Source organism: Arvicanthis niloticus, chromosome 24 (assembly GCF_011762505.2).
Source record: "Arvicanthis niloticus isolate mArvNil1 chromosome 24, mArvNil1.pat.X, whole genome shotgun sequence".
NCBI classification, from domain to species: Eukaryota; Metazoa; Chordata; class Mammalia; order Rodentia; family Muridae; genus Arvicanthis; species Arvicanthis niloticus.
The window spans coordinates 41,654,163-41,660,162 of record NC_133432.1 but is presented as its reverse complement, the minus strand read 5'-3'; positions in this window follow the sequence as shown (position 1 = coordinate 41,660,162).

Genomic DNA, 6,000 nt, shown 5'->3' with positions numbered 1-6,000 from the left:
GTTGGGGATTGGTTATCTTGACTATCAGTCCCAAAGGATGCCAGCTACGATAGGTACTCAAAAGGAAGCCCATGGAATAGACCCAGGACAGGGAGCCAGGCAGCATCACAGAAGCAGCTGAGGTGTGGGGATCATTATAGGTGAAGAAGTGAATGGTGGGGACTGGAAGAGAAAGAAGTCCAGAGTAAATGCTCTGAGGAAAGGCAGCACTTTGTCTGTTTGTCTGTCTGTCTGTCTGTCTGTCTGTCTCTCTCTCTCACACACACACACAGAGAGAGAGAGAGAGAGAGAGAGAGAGAGAGCCAGAGAGAGAGAGAGAGAGAGAGAGAGAGAGAGAGAGAGAGAGAGAGCCTGGAGAGATGGCTCAGTGGTTCAGAGCCCTGGTTGTTCTTCCAGAGGACCCAGGTTCAGTTCCCAGGACCTTCATGGTGGCTCACAACCATATCTAACTCCAGTTCCAGGGGAATCAGACACCCCCTTCTGGCCTCCACTGGTACTGCATGCATACATGTAGTGCACATAAACTCAGTGTTACGGAAAACATTCCAATTATCAAGAATCCAAGCCTACATCAGAGACAGAGAAAATTTCCTATTAGTGTGCAGGCTAGAAACCCAAGCCAATGCTCCGAACGGGTCTGGCACCACCCCCACAATATCTAACAGCTTTTACAGCTAAGATACCTTACAGTTAAAAGGAATTGCTGGCATATTCACAGAAACAGAAATTGTAGGAACAAATGTCATCCAGGTAGATGCTTCTCAGGTGACTGACCCTTGCTAGAACTATTAAGTCAGACAGACTTTGGCAGTCTGAAGGACGCCTTTCTTAGCAGACAGGTGAAGTGGAAATTTCTGATTGCATCATGTGACACAGGCTCACGATGCTTTGCTGAAGCAAGACCCATGAGAGGACACGTGATGTTTGGGGAGAGAATTTGTGGGGCCCAACAGACAGTGACAGCGCACCTGCATAGCTAGCCATGCAATTCGTTGGTCTTCACTTCATTGAGAAAGGCACGGTGGAGAACTTCTCCTGGCTTCCCAGCTGCTCTGGTCACTCCCACTGACTTGTGCTGATTGGGCAGAGGCCTGGCTGTTGCTGTTGCTGCTGCTGCTGATTTGTGTTTGGTATCCTGACACTGCTGAACTGGACTGCTGGTGTCCTGACAACAGAAATTGGAACTGCCCAAAGAACTGCTTCTAAGCAGGTCCACATCCCCTGTCCTGTTTACCGTCTTCCTCCCCTGCCTTTGGACAGTGGGCTAGAAAGGGGGTGTTGAAGCACAGAACTCTTATTAAAGTAGGTTTTGAAAAATCTAAGCCTACAGACAGGGTCTACAGTGTGGCCTTCATCCAGATAGTCGCCATAATCGGTAAACATAGTTGCCAGTTTCTGGCAAGGGTAGTGACTTTATCAAGCAGACAGAAACCAATACTCTTCAGTCAAACTCTAACTCACTCTATTTCTACACTATCTTAGAGGTTCTCGGAAGGGATTTCTATTAGTGTCACGCCCCGCTTGTCCAGCAAGGAAGACGCGACAAATCGGATCCTTCTCAACAGCCTTTATTAGAAGCGCTCTTTTAGATTTCTGGGAGAGACTGCCTCGAATGCCCAGAACAGGCTGCTTATATACCCCCAGCCCTGGGCGTGGCAAAGTGCATGGAGGTGTCCGATTGGTCAATTTGCAATGACTCATTAGCATACTCATTAGCATACCCCGCCCGGGAGGGGGTGATTGGCCAGGTTCGTGGTACCCTAGTGGTACCTCATTTGCATGCCCCGTTTGGGAGGGGCTGGAGTCAAATTCCTAAGTGCACTGCTAAGTGCAGTTTTACTTGAGCCTAAGTAGCCGCCATCTTGGATTGCGCCTCAGAGCGGCTGACGCTCGAATGTCAGCGCTGTCAGCCGCTTTGAGGCTGGGGCACTGCTTCTCTCAGCTGGCAGCCGCTTTTCAAAGCAGGCAGCCGCTTTTAGTCAGCGGCTGGAAGGCACCGCTTTACCAAGCTGACAGACCTGCGGTGCCTTCCAGCCGTCAGGTCAGGTCCGCGTCAGATCAGCTGCTTACATATTAGGTTGTTATAACAGAGAGTAATGGTGTGATTCTGGTAGCTACATATGCCGGAGTAGAAAATATATTCTTATCCCCTCCCCATCAATAGTTTCTCTGAGTTGACAAGCCAAGCATGTGATTGATACAGAACTGAACTTCAGAGTGTGCAGGGCATGGGTAATCACATTATAAAAACCACTGCCTTGGGACCAAGTGATTTTCCTTGGTATGTCTGTGCTGTATGCAGTCACCATCTTCTTGGTTCTCCAAGGTTCTGTTTGTTGGGCAGATACTATGTTATCACAGGGACGCTAGATGTAAACCCACAGTGACTCCTCTTCAGAAAGACAGGGGTGGTCCAGGGAGGGACCAATATTTTACCTGCAGTCTTTTCGGGTCTGTGGATTTGAGGAGAACAGTAAGTTGGAAGGAAGAACATGCCCGAGATGGACACAGCAAAATGTTAACGTTGGTGCTGGCACCGTCATGAACTCACCAACATAATCAAACGTGTTTGTTTCTGGAATTTTCTATTTGACTCATCAGAGATGATCACATCCAGGACATGGCAGATTTTCAGAGAGCTATAGCTGAGAGTCAAGGCTGCTTCCTCATTCTCCAATAGCAATTTTAGGCTTGAGGGTTAGACAGAGAAGCATCTTGAAAAAAAGAAAAAACCAGGTGAAATTGTTCCCTGGGGAGGCTCAGCTTTCAGGCCATTGCCTTGTCTAGAAGCAGAGTAGTTACTTGGTTGCTAAGGGGATTAATTAATTAGTTGATCTTTATGGAGTTTTAAAGGTGAAATATGCTCTGTAAGTGTAAAGAATTGTCCTGCTCCAGCCATTCTATTGATGGTGGTGGTGGTGGTGGTGATGGTGGTGATAATGATGATGATGATGATGATGATGATGACAACGATGACAATTGAAAACTTGTTCTTCTGCCTGGTTTCTGGTCTGGCAGTGAATGCTGAGAAACAAACAAAGGGACAGCAAGAATTCATGAAGGAAAGCAGCCCTCTGGTTCTTGTCTATTTTATTTTAAGATATCTCTATAGGTGAGGAAGGCTTTCTTGATATCTCATAAAAGTAAGACAGAACACTCGGGTTCCATTTCTTTTGGTTTTGTATGTCAGCATGGGGCTGTCCTGCTTCCCTCTGGGGAGCCCTGCTCTCTCTGGGGGCAGCAGCAGGAGATGGGATGGTCATAGTCACCTGATGAGAGCCATGATACCCAGAAGGGCCCAGAAATGCTGGTAGTCTATTGGGGTGCCAGCAGGGTTGGGGGGCATAGTTTCCTCCCTGCCACATCGTGATGGCTGATCTTGGTCAACTTGACTCTGCCTGGAATCAACTAAAACATGACTACTACTGGCCTCTCTGGTGAGAGACTTCCTTGGTCCGATTATTGAAGCAGAAAGACCCACTTTAGCTGTAGGTGGCACCTTCTGCTGGTAGCCCACATAAACGCACATGGAAGAAGAAAGCTTTGCTTTTTGCCTGCTTGCCTTTACTATGGCTGGCAGGTTCATCCATCCTGTGCCTGATAATAGAACCAACTTCTTTGGGCTTCCAACATAGATTGAGGATCCTCAGCTCTCCAGGAGTCTTCTGAGACTTCGCCACCAGCTTGAGAAGTCTGGAATGTCCAGTCTCATGGACCAAGCAATGATCAGATTTCCACCTCTCCAGTGTGAGACAGCCATTGTTGGACCACATCCTGAAGCCAGTCCAATAACTTCTTGTTCGGTCCATTCTGTTTCTTTTGAGAACAATGACACATAATAATTTTGGGATTTTATATCAGCCAGATTACTTCTGCAACCACTGTAGCATGAATTGCTTTTTAAAAACGATAACAATACCTAAAACAGGTCAACCAGAGTGAACAGCCTCTGTAGAAGCCTCTGGGAGTGTCAAATATCAACTTAAACACTAAAGCTTTGGATCAAGGGCTTTGTACCTAAAATGCAGTCACAAGAAGGTGGCACCTCACAGAGCTGGTGGCTTTGGCCACTGATGCTTCGCTTGTCCACAGCCTAGGTTCTTCTCTCTTAAATATGTGTGATGTGCCTCACCTGGTATTCATCACCGGTTTGCATTCTTTGTGATGCTGAACACGGAGCCAAGACAACACGCTCCTGAATAAAAGTCTGACTGACTGGTGCTCGTGAGCTGTAGTGAGCAGGGTGACAGAAGAATCCGGGACATTGTGGAGCACAGGTTCTAGTCTAGTGTGAAATTAGCTTCCTCTGAGTCCCTAATGAGTTGTCAGCAGTTGTGCATGAGTCTGCTGAGCAGCGGCTGAGAACCAATTCGCGTGGATGGGACCAGTCTTTAGAATCAATCTTCTTGCATGGAGTGATAGGAGAGCCTAGGACCAGAGTCGGCAGGCAATTTTTGGCATGTTGGGAATTTTGCTGTATTTCTTAAGGATTCTAGGTTTTACATAGAGCCAGTGGGAAAATGAATGCTATATCTAGAAATGGTGTGGGGCCTCAGCCACACCTACAAATAAACCTGTTTTTTAAATGCTTTTCAACAGTCTGATAGGAGAGCCTAGGACCAGAGTCGGCAGGCAATTTTTGGCATGTTGGGAATTTTGCTGTATTTCTTAAGGATTCTAGGTTTTACATAGAGAATACCCAGAGAGCAATCACAGTATGGATGACTTTTCTGTAGGTGGTAGAACTTTGCATCTTTGCATCTTTGAACTAGGGGTGTGCTGTGCCTTGTGTTGAAGGGGCTCTAGAATATACTTCACCTCTGTTTATCTCCAGGGTCCCCATCGCCCCACCATGACAGCCTGCTCATTTTAGGATGGTCGTCATATGTCAGACATATAGCGTCTGTGCAGAGTTCACCCCTATCGGAGTCTGCAGGGATGAGGAGCCTGGTTGGTACTGAAGGGCCTGTGTGAATGTCAGCAGGAGGTGGAAGGACATCCAGAGGCAACTGCCTCCCTTGGACAGGAATGACGTGGGGGTAACTAGTTCCTCCAGGCTCCCTGCTCCATGCTCTGCTCCCTCCCATGCTGGAAGATGTCCTGGTATCTTGTGTTTAAGAGCTCTGGTTCCAAGATGGCAGCTCTAATGCTGCAGATAGAGAAGATTGCACTTCAAACGGCAGAAATGTGGAGACAGAGGACCAACTCTGTAAGTCCTGCTAAAACTCAGCTCCCAAGGCAACAAAATTAGGAGGCGGCCTCCTGGGGAAGGCTTAAACCCAAGTTCTAATCTTAGAGAGAGACCAGATCTTCGGCAGACACCCAACCTGCTTAGACTTTGATTTTCAACTTCCCAAGTTCAAAGCTATGAGAAATGAAATTCTATTTCTACGAATTATCCCATCACATTTATTCTCCACTGCAGTACAGGACTGCTGAAATTCTGTCTTCTCCGATTCCTATGGCAGTTTGCTGGCCATAAACCCGTACAATCACTTTTTTAGTATCTCAATACATGGCAAGAAAACAAACCTCAACACCCCTCTCCCCCTCCTTCTTCCTTTCCTTCTCTTGGTTATGAGTTTGCTTTGTCAAGTGGAAATCGTCTTGTATTATTTTTTTCTAAGGATTAAAAAAACTCAATTGTCCTTCCTAAAAAAATCATCTTCACATAAAAATCTGCACACAATCCCTGTACATCACTGTCACACAAACAAAAAACTGACTCCAGGATCTAGGGGTTGTTTGGTTTTATTGTTTACATAATTTCAAACCAAGAAACAATTTTATCTGCAGATTTCACATGCTACTGTATTGTAAAATGTTTTTTTTTTACATGAAAACTTTGAGTGACATGAACATATCCCCAAATCACCGTATTTTAAGAAGCCAGAGCAAGATGAAAAAGACTTGTGGCCCTGACTAACAAGTATTGATGAAAACAGTCATCTATGCAAATGTTTTAAATAAGATAACTTATATCTATCTATATATAAACAT